The sequence below is a fragment of the Crinia signifera genome, chromosome 19 (assembly GCF_055691185.1).
Source record: "Crinia signifera chromosome 19, ASM5569118v1, whole genome shotgun sequence".
NCBI classification, from domain to species: Eukaryota; Metazoa; Chordata; class Amphibia; order Anura; family Myobatrachidae; genus Crinia; species Crinia signifera.
Genome location: NC_139226.1, coordinates 127,595,771 through 127,616,990, shown reverse-complemented (window position 1 = coordinate 127,616,990; position 21,220 = coordinate 127,595,771). Strand labels below are relative to the sequence as shown.

The 21,220-nt window shown below is 44.9% G+C and overlaps 1 protein-coding gene across 4 annotated transcripts in view; it reads left to right on the top strand.

The window, feature by feature from the left end:
* The window catches only part of PLCH2 (phospholipase C eta 2), a 595,308-nt gene that overhangs the window by 261,901 nt on the left and 312,187 nt on the right, over window positions 1-21,220 (top strand). The window lies entirely within an intron of this gene.

Genomic DNA, 21,220 nt, shown 5'->3' with positions numbered 1-21,220 from the left:
TTTTGCAATTCAAACAGTCTGGTTTAAATGTTTAAATTTATTGTATTTTTTTTTAATTCATTAAAAAATGGTCTACATTAAATGTTGATTGATGTTAATGTTCTTATTTTTAAGCGGCTCACCATTGGATCTGCTACTAGCACTAGGGCTGTTGAGCCTGACTAGACGTTGGACCTGAAAGGGACCTGAAAGTCTGCAGGAGGCCCAGTGCTTCGAAATGATCACTGATGTGTGCGCTTTAAATTGCAGTGAGCGGTCCATAAAATGACTACCATACCCTTCATAATGGGATACGGTCATTTGGTCTACAACAAGAAGGTCGACACCATTAGGTCAACATGCAAAAAGGTCGACGTGGATCTAGGTCGACATGGGTCTAGGTCGACATGGGTTAGATCAACAGGGTCATTAGGTGGGCACAAGCATTAGAGGGCGCGGTGCACTTTAACCTGTGTCCATGTGGACTGTTTCAACATTCGGGTAAAAAACCTGTGAAAAACCCCATGTCGACCTTTTGATTGTCGACCTAGACCCATGTCGACCTAGACCCATGTCGACCTTTTTGCATGTTGACCTAATGGTGTTGACCCAATGCTTGTCAACCAACTTGTCTTAGACCTAATGATCCATAGCCCTTTAATATTATAAACTAGTTTATGCTCATTTTTCAAAAATAAAATAGAACCAAGGTTAAACTATTAAATATGGCAATTAATTATTGACTTTTTCAATTGTTCATTTGCATTTTAATCAAGTAATAATTCAAACAAAGGATTTCAAAGCAGCAATTCACGGGAATATACCGTACTGTACTGCAGTATCAAACAGCAAGGTCATCAACAATGAAAAACCCTATCCTGGACCATTAATATAAATGGGTATGAAAGTAACAAAGAAAATGTCCTAGTTTATGGAAATCAGTTGCTTCTATATTGCCTGAGGTGTCCCCATACCCCATGCAAAAAAAACTTCTTTTAACTTGCGTGATAATAAACCTTTTCCACTTCCTTCAAGATCTTTCATTCAGCGCTTTGATCTGTTGTTCTATAGGCTTTGGGGGAACTGAAATGCATAAGAAGATTTCAAATACTAAATTGTAAGTCTGTGCTCAGCAATTTGTATTTAAAATCCCGGCTGGCAGCGCTGCTGGAGGAGGGTTATCATTACCATACTTAAGGAAGCATCAGTAACTTTCTCACTGAGATCACAGCAAAGCGTGGCTTAATCAAATCATATGAAACTGCATTGTGGTATCAGCATTACAAAGTCTCATTTTGGTTTAGATGAGAAGATCTCTATAAGAAAAAAATTTAATCTACGTGTAGTTGTTTTTATTTTAATCTTTAAGATGGCTTTAATTTTTTTCTCTACATTCACCAACCAGTAAGCAGCATTTATGGGATTTAGTGCAGGGTAGCCTACTTTTCTAGTCTTCTCTTTGGGAGAAGCCCGGAGAGTCGGCTTTCAGTAGCAGTTTGAGGGGCGGAGCCTGAATGTGACATCATCAAGCCCCACCCTAGGACGTAAAATGACCCAATTTGCAGATCTCCATGAAGGGGACGGGGCTAAAATTATGCAATCGTTACATTTTAGTCTTGCCCCCTCCTCAGAGACCCATGGATTGCGGTATTTAAATGCCGTGGTTGGGGGGAGGATGCCGCGATCGGGGGGTGGAGTGGGGGCCCCCCAGAATCCAGAGGGTTTCCCACTTTTTCGGGGGGCCGGGAGCCAATTTTCAGGAGCCTCCCGGCCATTCCAGGAGGGTAGGCAACCCTGATTTAGAGGAGTGGAGTTAGTAATAACTTGAAACCCAAGAACAAAATTAGGGGCAGATTTAATTAGTGATTTTCTGACTATAACTGTGAGAACAGCGTCTATTCTCAGAGAAAGAGGGGCTGGGGACACTGCTGGCCATGCCCTTACAGTGGGGAAAATGTAGGCTTGACCATGTGGGAGAGCCATGCCCCTTTGTCGCTAGGCCACACCCCCAGTTTTGGGTGCACGCGGGGTCCCAGATTGCACATGTTGGGAGGTATGCTACATGTTGTCCTAGCCCCTCACACTTTACACTTGTTACACACTCGAGATAACACAAATATTTAGCATGTTTCATCAGCAGAAGTTATACCCAGGTGCCCTAGTCCTACCCTTTGTTGCGGGACCCAAAGTTCTGACTGTATGTACAGACGTAGCCACGACAATCACCACATGTGACTCCTCCGGTGATTGGCACGATCCTGTCACCATGTACATGCATCGAATTCGCTCCCACAGCTCATAAAAACGCATTGAGCATCGATTCGGGGCTGCGGTGCGAATTTGCCACGACAAACGGGTGTGAGCGGTGGGGATCTGGCAATGATGAGCGCAGCTACATCTGTATGCGTCTGAAACATAATAACGGATCTTCAGTGCAGTGTCTATGTATGTTACAATTACTTCTAGCACTCAAATTGTTAAGGACCGAAGTTGTGTTTTATTGGCAATAGCTGGAGGCTGAGACTGAACATTGAGAAGGAACAGTGAGAAAGCATTTATAATGCCCAGAGATTAGTGTCACAAGCTCGGGAAACTGTAATCAATCTAAAACCATTAGAAGGAACCAAAAGTATATTGTACACTCTCTTGCTATAAAACAATCGACAAACATCCCAAGACACAGGCCTCAGTACTTACACCCTCTGGAAACAATAGTGTTCCCATCTGTCAAGCAAGACGCTTCTCTGGTCATTGCAAACACAAGAAAGAAGTGTGTGTGTGTGTGTGTGTGTGTGTGTAGATAGATAGATAGATAGATAGATAGATAGATAGATAGACAGACAGATAAATGTCTTTTATATATATAACATGTAATGAAAATAATACAATAATTCACTGAAGTCCGTCTGAGTGCCGGCTCTGTATCCATAGGAAGCTTAACAGATACACACATACAATTTCTGTGAATATTTATATTTAATGTAATAATTTATGTGTGTGTGTGTGTGTGTGTGTCACACTTGCCTACTTTTGAAAACTAGTTTCAGGGAGATTATAGTTAGTAGTAGAATTTTGCAAAGTGCCCCATTAAGGGGGCGTGTCATGCTCCACCCAAAGGGTGTGTCTAGTTCCATATATGGAGAGATTGTGAAAAGAGATTGTGAACGTGGCACCTAGAAGCGTTGGTGTGTACTGCTACATCTGAGAGTAATCTTTTAAAATTACTTATATCCAAATGTAGATGAGCCCCAGAGCAGTTAGTAAGAGTTACTATACTTGGTAAAGTGCTGGGAAATGGTGCTTATGATTCAATGTAAATGTATCTGTCTCTCATTTTCCCCCCCAAAAAATGTAACAGTGTAATGTGGGCTAGTTGAAATGAGCGAGATTGCTAGACTAATGAGGGAGAGAGGGAGATTGCTGCTATGTCAGGGAGTCTCCTGAAGAATGCAGGAGGGGAGGTAACTATGATGTAACAGTGTAATGTGGGCTAGGTGACATGAGGGAGATTGCTAGACTAATGAGGGAGAGAGGGAGATTGCTGCTATGTTGGGGAGTCTCCTGCAGAATGCAGGAGGGTAGGCAGCTATGTGTGTGTGTGTGTGTGTGTATCCATTTAGCAATTGTGTGGGTGACTTCTGTTTGTGTATGTAACAATGCTTTTGTTAAGAATAACAATAGCTCATTTCTGTATTGCGTTCCGTTGGTACCAGCAAACTTTCACTATATCTCAGAAGCATGCAAATAATCGAATTTATTTCACATTTATTATAAACATGTATTTGTTGCTATGGATGGCAATACAAAAAAATAAAGCATTGTATTTCAGGTTGTGTGCCAGGAGAGATTAATCCAATTTAAAATAAAATAAATGTGCCGTGCAATAATGATAAATAAAGAGCACAAAGAAAAAAAGGTTAGAAAGCAGCTAAGGCAATTTGTGTGAAAACTGTATATGTATTTCATGAAGTAATTTGATTTATTCTACTTCATACTAGCGGCCAGTTTACCAGCGCTCCTGCTGACATGAGATACTTAAAGAATAAACCTCCACAATACCAGTGGATCTGGAGAAAGAAGTAATTAAGGGGCCAATTTATCAATGATTACATTTACAATGCGATCCGTGTGGAATATTACCGCCCAGGATCGCATTGTAAAAGTGTGATCCTATCACAGGGAGGTACCATTCCGAAAGGAGCCCATCCCTGAGCTGGGTGCCGGGGGGTCTGCGCATGTGCGTTTAGCACTGCCCCCCCCCCCCGCCAACCCCCCCCCCCTCGGCAGCAGTGCGGTATGTTGACCATATGCTACAATGGGCTACCGCCATCTCAGAATGGGGGGATGCGGCCGGCGGTGGTGCAGGAGGGAACGCAGCAAGGTTCATTAAACAGATTCCCTGATACATTCCAGTGATACTTAATATTTGCGGCTAACCCCTGAAAATGTGTGTTTTCAGGGATTTAGGGGGGCATGCAATGTGCCTCCGCTGTTTCCGACGTGGGAAATAGCGGCGGCTCCCTATTCAATGCTGTCATTAACGACAGCATTGATGCGGGATCACGGCAGAACGGGCCCGACTTCAGAAGCTGTCGGGCCTGTTCTGCCGATAACGGCCGTGGATTGTCTTTATCCGGGCCGCAGATCCACAATCCACTGCCGTTTTTGTGGCCACGCCCCCTTTGCGCCCATCGGCAGGCGGGACATTGAATCCCGTTTCTGTCGTTATGTGTTCGATCTGGCCGCAAACGGACCAGGATCGCGGCTGTCGGCGGGGATCAACTGCCATTATCCCAGATTGCATACCCCCATAGCCGCAAATATTGTATGAGAAATGTGCCCCTTAACCTCAACTTGGGAGAGGGGGACATTTGGCGTATACCAATCAGTCAATACAATAGGTGGAGCTTATCGTTCCAGCAGGTAAATAACGTACATTATTTAGTGGATGGGCGTAAGTGCTGCCAGTGGGTGCATTAAATCTTAATTGTCATGTACCTATTGGTGTTAATTGTGTTCAAAATTGAATTTGTTGTTTAGAAATGGACAAATTAGTCAGAGAACACGTTGCAGTTGTTATTTACTTATATGCAAGTGAAGTGAATACAAGACAAAATAATGAAAAATGCTAAAAAAAAATAAAGAAAGAAAATCAAAGCAAGTACTGTACATTGTCCAGGATATGACGAGACCCAGTAATTGATGGTTTTATTATCCGGGAAATCGTACAACCTGCACGTTAAGCTGAAGACACACATCTTGCTTAATGTCAATTTCTACTTCCCGGTATTCTAAGTATTTTCTTTAATTCACAACAGAATTAACTACAAGACAGTGAGCACATGACTAACCATCTAACGCCTCCCCCCTCCCTCACTTGACACTTACTCATCATGTGAGTTACATCATAGTTCGAAAACACCCATGACTGACAGCTGTGTTCACTCTGGTGCATATTGATCAACGTTTATGTAAAAGTCCTAAAACTGAGCATTCAATGCAGCCAGAAACAAGCGATCTTCAGCGTTTAACCCCCGCGCCGGCCACTCACCCGATTCAATGCGCTAGGGAAATCCTCGCTGTCAGAGGACGGTGAGTATTCCCCCAAACAGCAATGCTCGCGGCTAATCCAAAAACGTAGCGAGAGGGAAACCGTGTGTGCAGTTAAATACGGACTCTGCGAGCTGTGACAGTGAACAGGAAGCTTCTCTCGCTGTCACAGCTCGCAAAAAGCATTGAATACGCTCCTCTGTGTGAGGAAAAGGCTATGTACTGTACGGGGAAAAGTCTGTTTACTGTTTGGGGAAAAGGCTTTACGAACTGGGACGCGCGTGCGTCTCACGCGCACACGCGTCCCAATCCTCAGTCGGCAGGACAGCGGCATCCTGCCCGTCTCCGGAGATGGGCAGGGTTAGGGGGGGAGGTCGGGGCGGCGGGGGAGGTGGCGGGGACCCGGGGGAAGCTCCATTGCCACGGGGCTCGTGAGTATCTCGTGCATGCACACCCCTGCCGGCTCCCACTGGACACTTATGCGACTTCTGAGAGGAAGAAGTCGCATAAGAATTCCCTTGAAACACCTGGGAGCTTCATGGTGGCAGCACATGTGCTATATCGCATGCGATTCCATTTCCCACTGCCGGGAGGCTGCCCGCGTTGGAGGCCGGACCTGCAAACAGGTCCAATCTCCAACTCTGATCCGATGTGCTCAGGACCGCGCATCGGATCAGATCAGACTGAGCTGTGAAAGTAACCGTCCTGGTAGTAGTTAATATTCAGCCATGAACTATGAAGTCTGAAGTGGAGAAAGGATCCGTGTGAATAGCAGTTGCACATGGGTTAGTCGGTCCTGGCCGTCTTATGAATCTTATGAGACATATGATTGTGGCTGGGGAACCCATTGCTGAAACACCCACACAGCTTCTATAGCTGAAGTTCCATTGTACTCTATAAATCACTTTCGTTCTTCTCTTGATAACTTTGCTTTTTTCATTTGATTGATTCTAACTTTCTAGTCGACCTTTAGGTGAGCAGATTACTTGTGTACGAGACCGTTCACTTGTTCCACATTGCTGACTACAGTTCCTACACCATTTTCGTGTCTGTAATACGGATTCTGCTCCGGGGTCATTTCTTCGGCTCTCTCTTTTTTCCGCTTGTCTGGTCGCACATCAGCTGTGGTCACAGGAATTTCATAGCTGTCCGAGAGACCACTGAGTGGTGACAATGTTACATCGCAGTCTTCTATCTTTTCTCTAATACTATGGAGGCTCCCTACTTTTCATCAGGTTGATTTCGTTCTGTAAGTATAATGGATTGCTGAGATTTCTCTCTGATCCGTTGTTAGCGGCGGCACGCCGAGGCGACCCAACTCGGCACCGCCGTTCTCGAGGATAGAGACGAGCAAGCGTCTCACATGCTTGCACCTCCATTGCTGCAAATGGGACGCACAAGCGTCTCCCAAGAACACGCGCCTGAATTGCACCGCGGCGCTCCAAGCCAAGAGCCGCAAAGATGACCGCGTCTCCATCTGTATGTGTGCAGTTTGCTGGTAATCGATACTAAGCCATACTTTTATAGCTTGCATACCATGTTCTGTACTGTAAGTCTTTAGCATTTTTTGGCTCTCTTGTTTTTGCTTGCTCCGTTGATGCCTATGTACTTTGTAAGGCGCTATAGAACCCTTGTGGTGCACTATAAATAACAGATAATAATACTAAGGGAGATGGTACATTATGGTCTTTTTCCTTACCTAGGATAGGGGCAGTTGTGACCAGTGGTGCATGTGGGACTCAGCATTACTGTCCTGATCCAGGGGCAAACGCAGGATTTTCAGAAGGGGGTTTCCAGATGGGTGGAGAAAAGCATGGAGATGGACACTTAGGTGACCCAGTATATGCCGGGTCACTTAAAGTATTATAGATAGACCAAATGTATATAAATAATAATAATAATAATAATAAAAAAATATATACATACATATATACATACAGGGGCGTCAACACCAGTGTAGACCCCTGGGCATAGCAATGTATTGGGGCCCCTACCGATCCTCCAGTGGTAGGGGTGGGGGAAGCTTTGATGTCCCGCGGGTGGTAGGGGGTATTATATCAACCGCTCAGCATGTGGGGCCTGGATCAGTAATTTCCACTAATTACCCCTTTACTGCACAGATGGTGGGAGATGAGGTGGGAGAAGGGGGCATTGGGCTGAATGAAGGGGCCCTGATACATAACTTCCAGGGTGGTAGAGAATGTTTAATATGCAGAGGAGGGGTGTATAGTGGAGTGGGCTTATTATTCATAATTTTCTGGTGGGAGGACAGCTTGCTTGACTGAAGATATCTCCAGTTCCCAGAAATAGATTTCTTAGATTTTAATGGAATTAATTAAAAACTAGAGAATCCCACCTACCAAATGGTATTGTGGACTAGGGAATCAGAGTTCAGGAGGCAGAGCAATCCGCCAATGAGTATATAAAACTACATACCAGGTGTGTGGAGCTGGAGCAGTAACCAGCTGCTGGAAGGCTGATATCTCTGGTTGTGGGAACAGTAGAGACAAGCCACTAGTGTCCATCAAAGGGGGAGAGTCCCAGCTTTTGGAATATACCCTCAGAAAAACTCTAAGTCAGAAAGAACCTGAAGTATCTGACTGGGAAGAGCAATTAACAGGCTTGGATGGGGACCACTGCTTTGAAGTCAGATATCTCCTGGGTACTCAGAAACCCCCCCTGCGTGCGCTACTGTGATCCCACCCCCAGACTCCCATTGGCTATGTTTCACAGTATCCTGGGGGTAGGCTTAAAGGGAAGCCAACTAAGCCTAATGCTTGGTCCAGTGTGCAGTGGCTGCTGTGATAGACACACCCCTGCCGATTGCACTGTCAATTTCCGCAGACCTGTAGCCAGCATATATGTTACATACATCTCTGCATGTAGGTTTATATATGTGAACCAGCTCCCCTCTGTACAATGTAGTGTAAGTTACAGTCAACACTCTTTGTGACCCCTTTTGTGTATTTCCTGCTACTTTCCCTGCTTGCATTAGTGATCCAAGCTGTATCCTAGGACTCCGCATCGGATCACCTGTGACATCATCTACGTGAACCATGGAATTGTGCAAGCTGACTGCCGCGGGTCCTAGCAAGAGGCCAGGAATTCGCAGTGCCTCCAACAGAGATCCTGGCCTAGCCTGCCCCCAAAAATGGCTTCAAAACACCTCCATTCTGTCAAACGGAGGCCGTGGCAGCACCCTCCCTGACCCAAGCAGCGTCACAGACCCATACTGCACCTGCACATTATGATCGCTGCTTTGCACTATGAGGCCAATTCAGACGTAACCGCACAGCTGTGAATTTGCAGCCCTGCTGATTATCGTAGCACTGCGCATGGTCCGCAGTGTGACACAGAGCATACACTGGCTGATAGACAGCCGGCAGCCATTCGTCTGCGGCACATCGGGATTTTTAGGAGTGCACAAGATAACACAGAAGGCCCCGATCTCCCCACAGCCATCGTAATGCTGAATAAGTCTCAGCTTACGCAGCGCTGCACACAGGGTTGGAAAGTTATTCGATGGTCAAATTAATTTCCCCCTGACATTTGCAGCCATGCACAGGGGTGGGCTTTCAATCGGGCAGGGAGGTGATTACATGATCGCTGGGCTCCGTTGATTTGCAGCTTAGCAATCAGCTCTGAATTAGTCCCTATGTGCAGCAACTCCGCTGACATCTGAATAAGGCCCAAGGTCTTCACAATGAGCAGTATGCAGGTAGCAGAGCTAGCCGGACTAACAAAAGCTAAAAATACAGTTTGCGGGGGCACCGCGGTGCACCACTTGGACCATGTGTTAGGTAATGTTCTTCACTCATACTGTGCCAAGAAATGAAACAGTAGGATTGTACTGGTCCCAGAGCTGGGTACAAACTAAAAAGTAAATGGAAATAACTTCGTAGTGTATTTCTGTTATAGCTGCAATGTGCTGTATCTGCGACTTGTAAGTTATCAGTTCATTTTAGGTGCCAGACCCGTGAGTAACAGGGCTGAGTTATTATTACTGCATACTTTGCTGGCAATGCATAAAAAAATGATGGTGCCAAAATGTAATAACTGCAGCCTGTCGGAACTCTCTGTTATTCCTCTGACAGACCTAGAACTTAGTTTATTTATTCAAAGCAATCAAAACTAAACAGATGAGAATTGAGCATCTGGTGTTTAGAGAGAAAAGCGATCTGAATTCTCTTTCAAATGAAAGCACAAATAAGGGGATTCTGACAAGGTGAGAGGGGAATTAGAAAAGACAGTTCTACTGTCTTGTGAGTCTATTGTGGAACAGAATCGCTTTACTGTGAAACATTAGCAAAATGTTCCGGTGTGCATTGAGTTAGCATGTCTTAATATTATACTGGGATACTTTCTCACAGGGGTAGATTGGGTCCCAAATCCGGGCCGGGAGTGGCGGGGGTTTGTGTGTTTGCGGTGGCGCCGGTATGTACGCCCGGGGGTGGCGGCGGTATGCAATAATGCCCGCCGGGGGGGGCTCACCTGCTGCTGCTTCTTCAGTGCTGGCCGGGCGGAGGGGGAATGGGAACTGCACATGCGCAGCAGCCCTCCCACGGCCATTTTGGAAGTGGGCAAAGTGCTGCAGCCGCTGTCCACGGCCCAGCCAGCCCAGGAGGGAGCACAGCCAGCCCCCTTTTAATTACTTTTAAGCCGACCCCCCGGGAAATGGCCCGGTTTCCCTGTGGGCCAATCCGCCCCTGCTTTCTCATACTATAAGTGGCCACTTTTAGCTACACTTGTACCGCTACTCGTTAATGCAAGTATCTGCGCAGTAAATCATGTCACAGCAACTCAATGAGCAACAAAATGCAGATACGGTCAAGAGATTCAGTTGTTGCACAGGCCAAACACAAAATCTGGAAAGAAATGTGACACTGAAAGTGATATGATTCTAGATGCCTTATATCCTTACTTGCTGCCACCACCCAGAGCGCCTGCTCTACCGTCTTCGCACATGCTCCTCCCCTGGTAGAGGTTTTTTGAGAATAGTGTATAAAAACAACCCTAATGATCAATCGCGCAATTCTGTATTATATACCAATGATTGTGTTAAAAATCAGCAAAATCCAAGATGTTGGAAATTCTGTGTTCTCATACCAACCAAAATATTACCCAAATCAGCAAATTGGAGATTTTTTAATTTGTAGCATTTTTCTGATCACCTAAATATGTTGAGTGTCTGTTTGTGTGTCTCCGAATCACTGCCATCTGTTGGCAGCCAGTGAAACTACATCTCATTCTCTCTCACACATGCACAAACACAGAGGCAATCACAAAGCAGCAGACTAGCTTTTGAAGCATTTGCATTGAACGGGTTCCTAGTAATCTGATAATTGCCCAATCATCGAGGATTGCCGCTAAGCTAATGGAATTGCAGATCTTAAAATCTGATCAGCATTTGGAGATGCACTCGATCTATGTATGGGCCCCTTAACTTAAATGTGTAATAGAAATGGAATGTAGAGTAGAGGAGCCTCCGTGGATGTCCATGGAATGTAGAGTAGAGGAGCCTCCGTGGATGTCCATGGAATGTAGAGAAGAGGAGCCTCCGTGGATGTCCGTGGAATGTAGAGTAGAGGAGCCTCCGTGGATGTCCATGGAATGTAGAGTAGAGGAGCCTCCGTGGATGTCCATGGAAGGTAGAGTAGAGGAGCCTCCGTGGATGTCCATGGAATGTAGAGTAGAGGAACCTCCGTGGATGTCCATGATGTCCATGGAATGTAGAGTAGAGGAGCCTCCGTGGATGTCCAATATGTCAACATCAAGTAAATAAGCTATAACAACAGCAGACTACATCTGGTTTCACTCCTGTAATACATTTATGCGATATTAGCAATACATTTTAGCAATAAATGTTGTGATTAAATAATAATGTTGTTTTTTTGCCAAGCTTATGGGCTTACCCACCATGTCCAGGTAACCTCATCATCGGTCCTATGTGTAGAACGGCGCTTTATAGAATTAGCCCAATCATCAAAATAACTCCTCCCGCCACCTATTTCTAAAGTGTTTCTTAAAGTTCACTTCCATTTCACCATAGAGACTGAGTTTATGATGGCCTCCTCCTCAGCTGCTTCTCCTCCTCCTATGAAATGGTTTTTCTGGCATGAGTATGTGACCGATGGTAAAGGTGAACGATGTATTGGATATACATCGTTCCAATCCAAAGTCTTGTCCCAGACAATTTAGTTCAATTGAAGAACTTATTTTCTTTCTTTTTTTAAATAAATAATTTTAAAACAGGATTCAGTGCTCAAGATCCTATGAGTGAGTGAGTTAGTGGGTGGGTATAGTGAGTGAGTGGGTGTTTATAGTGAGTGAGTGGGTATACTGATGTGGTTTATTCTTTATAGTAAGTTCAGTTGGATCTGTCTGTTTCTGTAATGCTATGTACACACGGTGAGATTTGACATTTGATTTTGACTATATAGTCAAAATCGCATGTAGATCACATGCAGATCGCACAGGTTTTTTACCTTGCGATCCCGATGTGTGCTTCCGGCACAGCACAGATCGTAACCCAGATAGACAGGGCAGCAATGACTATATAGTGCAAATCTAATGCAGATTGTATGAATTGTATGTAGATAGTACAGTGTTAGCAAAGATTGTATAGCACTCGAAACTTAAGTTGAATAGCAAGGGAATCTCACCGTGTGTACACACCATAAAAACCACTTGATACTTTTGGCAACAGTGTCAGTATGGGCAGTTTGGGACAGAAAGAAATGTCGCTGTGTGGTGCATTTCTTACAGCGACATTTCTTTCTGTCCCAAACTGTACATGCAACTTATGATGTCCAGTGGTAGCACACCCTCAAATGTTATGCAAATCTAATGATCTAAATACCTACTGAGGGGCCAGCATTCTTGACCTACATTTACCCCTTCCTGTGCGACTACCAACCTTCTCCTCTAAGTGTCAGTATGGGCACAGGGCTTGTGTAATGTTGCAATATAAAAGATACAAGCCTAGAGCTGTATCAATATTCTGTAACAATTGACAGTGTCCGTTGTAGTCTGTAAATATATGTGATGCCTAAATGACTATACTGTGATGATAAAAAGGTGGATCAATCCTTATAAATATCGAGTGAACAATATATAAATGCAGGATTAAATTACATTTTGGGTATATATATATATATATATATATATATATATATATATATATATATATATATATATATATATATATATATATATATATAATTATGTACCATATGCTGGATTACTATGTACTGTCCTGTTCGATCTGCTCATGAATTACGTATACTGTATGTAAGCATTCCCTGTACCTGGTTTTGCCTCCTCAATCTGCTCTATTTCTCTACCCTTTCACCATAAACGGTCATTTGGTCTACTCTACAGCATCTTGGTCAATAAGCGTTGGGTCGAGACCATTAGGTCAACATGGGTCAAGGTCGTCATGGGTTTAGGTCGACCGGTCATTCAGTCGACACAAGCATTAGGGCGACAGTACCTAGGTCGACAGTCAAAATGTCGACATGGGGTTTTTCCCTGGTTTTTTCAGACGACATGTGCCGACAGGCGGCTTTTCATGCCCTACCATCCATAAGGGTGTTGTGGAAGAATAAAATAGTGTGCCAAGCGCAGCGAGGCCCCGTGCCCAAAGGGATGCGGTGCACTTCAAACTATGTCCATGTCGACTGTGTTGACATTCAGGTAAAAAAAAACTGTGAAAAACCCCTTTTGACTGTCGGCCTCATGCTTGTGTCGACCTATTGACCTGTCGGCCTAAACCAATGTCCACTTAGAACCATGTCAACCTTGTCCCATGTCGACCTAGAACCATGTCAACCTTGTCCCATGTCGACCTAGAGGTGTCGACCTAATGCTTGTCGACCAACATTCTGTCAACCAAATGATCCCACCCCCCATGCATCGCTCTCTAACCCATGTATTACTTCTTGCTCCAAGTAATGAATGGTTAAATGTACTATAATGCTCTGTTTAAAAAGGCATCAATCTTTTCCTATCTCAATGTAAGAGGACGAATCATCCACATTATATGGGAACATCAGTCAACATTCTGGACCAGTGATAGCTTATTGTACTGTATCGGTAGCTTTGCCTGTAGCTGACTACAGATTTCATCGGCATCCATCAAGCAGACAGCACTTGTATAGAATATTGCTATATTGATTTAGAAACTGTAAGAACAATTGGATTTGCTTTTTTCAAATATTGTTATTCCTTTAAGGTAACTGCTTTCATTTGTACTAGACTTGAAGGAAGCAGGCAGCACTTTCATCAGCAACGAGAGCCTGGGTTTATTTGTACTTTCATCAGCAATGAGAGTCTGGGTTTTGTTTGTAAAAACTTTTGGTGCTGCAGAAAGTTATTTTGCGCTAGGAGGCATCACAAGACCTTAGCTGAGGAACAGCACTTCTCTGACCCTGTAGGTGTAAGGGTCTCGCTGAAAAACAAATCCATCGCCTCTGGTCTCTTATCTCATGAAAAGTTAAAACAAAAATGCTCAATAAAATAACATTGCCGGTTATAGGCCAGTGCTATGCTCAGTCCCGGTGCATCTCGGATAAGTTCCAAACAGAGAAGTGTACAGTAAGAACACAAATGTTTGCTGCTGAATGTATATCAGATGGACGTTCTGCCAGTGAAGCATTTACCATACAGTAGGTGTTGCACACAAGTTTAGTGAATCCCTGTAGTACATAGTTACCTACCCTCCTGTATTCTGCAGGAGACTCCCTGACATAGCAGCAATCTCCCTCTCTCCCTCATTAGTCTAGCAATCTCCCTCATGTCACCTAGCCCACATTACACTGTTACATCATAGTTACCCCCCTCCTGCATTCTGCAGGAGACTCCCTGAAATAACAGCAATCTCCCTCTCTCCCTCATAAGTCTAGCAATCTCCCTCATGTCACCTAGCCCACATTACACTGTTACATCATAGTTGCTTCCCCTCCTGCATTCTGCAGGAGACTCCCTGACATAGCAGCAATCTCCCTCTCTCCCTCATTAGTCTAGCAATCTCCCTCATGTCATTTAGCCCACATTACACGGTTACATCATAGTTACCTCCCCCCTGCACTCTGTAGAAGACTCCCTGACATAGCAGCAATCTCCCTCTCTCCCTCATTAGTCTAGCAAATCTCCCTCATGTCACCTAACCCACATTACACTGTTACATCATAGTTACCCCCCCCCCTCCTGCATTCTGCAGGAGACTCCCTGAAATAACAGCAATCTCCCTCTCTCCCTCATTAGTCTAGCAATCTCCCTCATGTCAACTAGCCCACATTACACTGTTACATCATAGTTACCTCCCCTCCTGCATTCTGCAGGAGACTCCCTGAAATAACAGCAATCTCCCTCTCTCCCTCATTAGTCTAGCAATCTCCCTCATGTCACCTAGCCCACATTACACTGTTACATCATAGTTACCTCCCCTCCTGCATTCTGCAGGAGACTCCCTGAAATAGCATCAAACTCCCTCTCTCCCTCATTAGTCTAGCAATCTCCCTCATGTCACCTAGCCCACATTACACTGTTACATCATAGTTACCTCCCCTCCTGCATTCTGCAGGAGACTCCCTGAAATAACAGCAATCTCCCTCTCTCCCTCATTAGTCTAGCAATCTCCCTCATGTCACCTAGCCCACATTACACTGTTACATCATAGTTACCTCCCCTCCTATATTCTGCAGGAGACTCCCTGAAATAACAGCAATCTCCCTCTCTCCCTCATTAGTCTAGCAATCTCCCTCATGTCACCTAGCCCACATTACACTGTTCCATCATAGTTACCTCCCCTCCTGCATTCTGCAGGAGACTCCCTGAAATAGCATCAAACTCCCTCTCTCCCTCATTAGTCTAGCAATCTCCCTCATGTCACCTAGCCCACATTACACTGTTACATCATAGTTACCTCCCCTCCTGCATTCTGCAGGAGACTCCCTGACATAGCATCAAACTCCCTCTCTCCCTCATTAGTCTAGCAATCTCCCTCATGTCACCTAGCCCACATCACTGAAGCATTTTGGGGGAAAAAAAGATATGAGAGATAGATACATTTACAGTAAATCATCAGCACCATTTCCCAGCACTTAACCAAGTATACTATCTCTTACTAACGGCTTTGCAAAAATTCCACTACCGACTATAATCTCCCTGAAACTAGTTTTCAAAAGTAGGCAAATGTGCTGTAGTAAAAGCAGTGTCAGTATATGCTGACACTTTATTGAGCAGGACTGTTACTTTTCCCAAGTGTACAGAAATGTGGCAATCTGTACTGTTCCATTCTGTAAGCAGGGCTGCCTGCTTTTGGGCTTCCATTCCTGGGAGAGGGCAGACAGTTCTTTCAGGCATGGGGTGAGACCGCTGATGGGGTGGGAAAGGGGAGGGACGGAGGCAGCGCTACATAGGTATGATACTTTTTGGAGGTGTTGCCAGTGCACCCTCCTGGCCACACCCTCCACCGCGGGTTGCAGGAGACGGGCCGATTTCTGGGAGGGTAGGCTACCCTGCTGTACGTGGTTCGTTAAACCTACTTTATTACAGTAGCTGCTGACACTTACAAGCACCCCTGTAAAAGTATAATGAATTCTTCCCATACACTCAATGACTGAATTTTGTGGTGCAATCCTATCTAATGCGATTTTGAAATGATTGTGTTGTTCCGGTTCCCATGAAATTCAAATGATACAATCTCATCATCAGCATCCGTCCGAGTCAATTAGAATAAGGGCCATTGTGCCTTGCTCTAGCACGCTTGCAGCATCCCCTCTATGGACTAATTAGTATTTGATGGCTAGGTCGACAGTATATAGACTGACAGGCAATAGGTTGACACATTCAAAAGGTCGACATGCCAATGGTACACACATGAAAAGGTTGATACAAGTGTTTTGTGTTCTTTTTGTAAAACCGACTTGTTCTCACTTCAACATCCATGTCGGCATAAAGGAAGAATATAACAGTGTGAACATAAACACTAAAAAAATTGAAAAACTTCTGTCAACCTTTTCCTTGCCAACCATTTTCAAGTCGACCTTATGAGTATGTCTTGTTTGATATTCTCCCATCAGGTAGACGCTTCAGGTCCATCCCTGCCAAGTCGTCAAGAACCGCAAAAAGCTTCTTCCCGACAGCTATTCAGCTATTGAACAGTGTACTGTAAGATACAGTACTGATCATCTAAACACCTGACTGCTCTATCTAACCTTGCAAATCATAACATGTGAATTGTCATTTGTATGCGCAACTGACGCAATGTATGTATGTCCTGTTATCCCTCTTGTACCATGCTTGATGCTGCACTGTATCCAGGGCCGGCGCCACCACTAGGCAAATCTAGGCATTTGACTAGGGCGCTGGCCACTGGAGGGCGGCATTTTGCTCCCCGTGCCGCGGGGGTACCTGTCCTGCGGCGCTGTGTATTTAAAGCTGGCGGCGGAGGCAGCGAGGGGTCCCTGCAGTCAATAAGAAATAACGAGCGCTATCCGCCGGGATATGCGGAAGCGCTTCTGTTGTGAAAACACTGTCCGCACCCTGATTGGCTGAGATTCAGCCAATCAGCGTGCGCCGTGCGGCCAGTGTTTTCACAACAGAAGCGCTTCCGCATAGCCCGGCGGATAGCGCTCGTTGACTGCAGGGACCCCTCTCTGCCATCGCCGCCAGCTTTAAATACAGGACAGGTACCCCCCCCCTCCCCCGGCACCGGGGCGCCCCCACCCCGACTCGCCTGGGGCGCTCCGGTGCCTTGCACCGGCCCTGACTGTATCCACAAAAAATTCCTAGTATACTGTACGAGAGTATACATGGCCAATAAAGTGATTCTGATGTCGACCTAGAGCACATCAAACTTTTTCATGTGTCAACCTTTTGCCTGTTGACCTATTCACTGTCTACCTAGACACGGTCGACCTAATAATTCAATCTCGGGCTAATTAAGCAATTAGGAGTTTCCAGTTAGCTTAATTAGTCTGTAATTGCTCAAAGTGGTGCCTTCTTCCTCCAGCGTCAGGATGCAGTCTCCTGCAGCAGCAGTGAGTATATGAGTGTATGTGTGACCCCCGATGTAGGTGTGACCCCCCCCCCCCCTCCTGTGTGTGGGATCCCTTCCAGAGTCAGCACCTTGGAAAGCTACACCTCTCCCCCCAGCAGCCCCCTCCCCACTGCAAAGATGGGAGAGGTGACATTTTTGTTTTTTATGCATGCCGTGGGGTGTTCGAAGTTGAAAACCCTGCGCTCCTTTTTCGAACAAATTTTGCCATGATGTCTGCTAGGTTTTTTGCAGGCAAAACTTCACGCCCAGTTGAATCCCCCATTGTATGGTCTTAGTATTCCATGCTAACCAGAAGGGAAAAAAAGGGTACTTCTTCATATTTGTGGTCACTGTTTACGCTACGGAACCTACGTAGGAATATTTTCGTACCACCACCCTGGGTCCACACCACCACCCTGGGTTCACGCCACCCTTTATTACCTTTAGTAGTGGTGAGCAAAGCGAGGGGCCGATGATGCTATTCTGAAAGCGGCTAATGTAACTGGTGTAGCGGTGGCCGCAAAGATGAGGAAGTACAGATGGAGCCGGCTCCATCTTTGCAGTGGATGGCGATTCTACCGCCATCCACCTCCAGTGTCCGACTACCGTCAGGTGCACGCTCGCATGAGATGCACATGCACCCCATGGCGACGGAGCTTTGCTTCCCCCGCCATCGCCACCAGTCCCCCCCTCCACTCAACCCCCCCCCTCCCCCCGAACTGGGCAGTGTCTCCCTGAAGCGGGGACGGACAGGGAGACGCTGCCCAGCTGCCGTGATCCGCCATGATACTAGGAAGCGCGTGAGACACACGCACGTCCCAGTCTCTATCGCCAGTGAAAGGCATCTGGCTAGCGCCGGCCAAAGATGGAGCCGGCTCCATCTGTACCAAAAAAATGAGACTTTAATAACTGTGGGCCAAATGACAGTGACCGACTGATGTTTTTTTATGAACCTATGAACGTTTTATAGCACTAAATCCCACTGCTAGGCAATAACCCGCGCAAAACTAATCAGCAGCACACGTATCTCAATCACGCTACATTAACTGGAAAATTCTGCTATAACATAAGCAGTGACACATATCTCTCACCTCACCCACTGGGAAAGATTAAAATAAAAACCATGTTTAATGAGCACATTCTTTTCACTATTTGAAATGATCACATAATGGATTCACCCACCCACATTGGCAGCATTGTTAGTCGGGGCATATACTATAATTGGATCTGTGATAACTGGTTGGCATATGTACATTTCCATTACGTTTTAGATATGTCATGTAATCCATGTTATTTCAGTAACAGAACCTTTACCGGGCTGCTCATCCTACATGTACAATGGGTCTGTAGATCTCTCATCCACAAGAGAATAATAATTCTACGCTTCACCGGTTGAATACATTTAAATGCTCGCAGAAATAACGTGTGACCTCAGGTGACCATCAAGCATCTCATTACGCTCCACCTCTTCTCTCCACTCTACGGAATTTCTGATAGCCCCAACAACTCTTTCTTTATGGAAAGGCAATGCCTGAAAAAGGTCAGGTGTTTTACTTTGTACAGACATCCGCTAGCCCCTCGAAGGACACATTTAATTGGGCACTTTTACAGTGAATTTATGCCTAAGACATTTGCATGATTGCAATGTGACCCATTCATGGAAGGTGAACGAAAGTAAAAAAAAAAAAAAGAACTAAAACTGTTTCAGCCAGAGGTTGATAGGGACATAATAATACTCGCAGGTGGTGAGGGGGGTGTTATTTTAATACCAATATTATCAGTGGCGTAACTATAAATTTTGCGCCCCCCTGCCAAAATGTTTGTGTTGCCCCCCCCCGGGCATAACGGAGAAGCTGAAGCAGGAGAGAGGAAGAGAGACCAGCAGATACGGCTGCTTCCCTTTGCTCTAACACATCCCAGGCCGCCCTAGCACACCCATCCGCCCGCCCATCCTGTACACAGTAGCCAATAGCCGGCTCTGTGTAAAGTCAATTGAATCAGTGGGTGGATTTGTCGTCTCTGCCATGGCCGCACCCGCGCTGCGACTGACTCTCCTCCGGTGCTCGGCCAGTGGGCAGCGGCAGGCAGCAGCATGTCAGTGCGTTGAGCGGGTGCTGGCGCCCACACAGACCCTGCTGCCACTTGCTCCCCAAGCGGCAGCTGGGGCTGCCTCACAGTAGTTACGCCACTGAATATTATGCAGCTGTGTATAGGTAGCCAACCCAAAAACAATGATAGGAATAAGCAACGCTCCGATGTAGTAATGAATGAAAACCATGATGGTAAACAAATATCACAATTGATAGTACTATTTTTAATATTAAAAATTTTAAAAAATATATATGTTATATTTGATATTTCAAATCGAGAGGAGAGGGTACAAATAATAATAAGAAGCCTAATCAAGGGGTACGGCACTTGAAACAGGTTAGGAACCACTGATCTAGACCCATCTTTGCTCAATCTAATAACAGTCCCTCGTAAGATCTGGCTGCTTGGCCTGAGCATTGGACTGGAAATTCTGTCCACATGTCTGGCCAAATTGGAATAAATGTAATTCGCTACATACTAGAAGTTAAACCAAACACTAACTTAAATATAAATGAAATAGAAAAGTACAATTTCTATTACAGACCCGTTGTGAAATGATCCTACAAACATATTCAGCAACATATACGTGAGTTAGTCCTTTTCTGTACCTTTCCAGTACAGTGGTTAAATGCTTGGTGTTACATTTTTGCATTAAATCATAGTTCTGTTAATCTCGGGACCCAGTCTACCCCATCGCATTTCCTAGAAAATGAGCACTATGTAACAACGCTTTAATTTTATTGCATTTCACAGTTTGTTCCTTGTGCTGCTTTATTTAAAATGCCTTGGGCATTGGCTTCCTTTTCTGTTCTTCATTGAAGATTTTTACGATTTACCCTAAAAAAATGTAAATAAAAAATCTTTTTTAAAAACAAGTTTCTTTATTAAAAAGTAATGTAGAACAAAGGATGGGGTCACATACCATAGATGGAGGCTCACAATTGGACAGCATAACACAGTGCGCAGCACCTTACAAGTTGTTGGAGCGGTTGCACTCACTCCGGCTCCACGATCTCAGTGTTGCTAGGCCACGCCCCTACGCATTTCATCATGGAGGGCTTCATCAGAGGGCTCTATATTGTAATTCGATGGACAAATTTAGACATTTTCAAAAATGTAAGAATTTAGAGAAAATTAGGATATTACACTCATTATTTTAAAAATGTTCTTGATGTTTGGAAGGAAACAGAATGCAGCGGATAGATGGATTTTTCTATGAAGCATTCTTCTACTGCTGCTTTGCTCTGTCCCTACCTACATTAGTTGTCTCTATTGTACCAAATACCGTATTAGATCCATCTACTTATACATAAAGACATCAAAAGACTGCACAAATTTCCAAATATCGATTACCTATTCCCATTCATAAAAAAAAAAAAAAAAAGGGGGGGGAGAGAAAGAGGACTCTGTTTTTGGGGCACTCTTGTGATATGATGATTTAATGATAAAACTTAGCTTTTATTTCTTTAGATTTAAAAATAGAAGGCTATAATTCATGGATAGGGTAGCCGTAAGAATTCAATCTCCCTGCTGGCAGTGAGCTTTTTAAGATATATG